At 42.5% G+C, this 379-nt stretch overlaps 1 non-coding gene across 1 annotated transcript; it reads left to right on the top strand.

Annotated features, from left to right (window-relative positions):
• Positions 1 to 146: 146 nt before the first annotated feature.
• trnam-cau (transfer RNA methionine (anticodon CAU)) lies at positions 147 to 219 on the top strand. Its single transcript has one exon. It is a non-coding gene; the product is annotated as a tRNA-Met (tRNA).
• The last annotated feature ends 160 nt before the right edge of the window (positions 220 to 379 follow it).

The following is a 379-nucleotide window of genomic DNA, read 5'->3' as shown; positions in this document are numbered from 1 at the left end:
AAAAGTACAGGCTTTGTCTTGATGGAGTCATGTGCTCAATCAGTCATGTGATCAGATAAAATCAACCAAACGTGTGGAGTAGCTAAAAGCTTGATCCCGTGGTATGATTGTGATGGGATAACACATGCACTTTTTTGGCATTTCTGGCCTCGTTTGCGCAGTAGGCAGCGCATCAGTCTCATAATCTGAAGGTCGTGAGTTCAACCCTCACACGGGGCATTGGCTGGATTTTAACACCTGATTATCACAGTTCTATTAACACAGATTGCAAAAGAATGCTTCTACCTAACTTTATTGCTCAGTCATCTTCTACCTGCTTCAAACAAACCTTCATGCCGATGGACCTGTTCAGCATTTTAAACAAAGGAAACATTCAGGC

This window comes from Austrofundulus limnaeus, unplaced genomic scaffold (assembly GCF_001266775.1).
Source record: "Austrofundulus limnaeus strain Quisiro unplaced genomic scaffold, Austrofundulus_limnaeus-1.0 Scaffold624, whole genome shotgun sequence".
NCBI classification, from domain to species: domain Eukaryota; kingdom Metazoa; phylum Chordata; class Actinopteri; order Cyprinodontiformes; family Rivulidae; genus Austrofundulus; species Austrofundulus limnaeus.
Note: the sequence above shows the minus strand (reverse complement) of the source record. Positions and strands in the feature narration are given on the sequence as shown.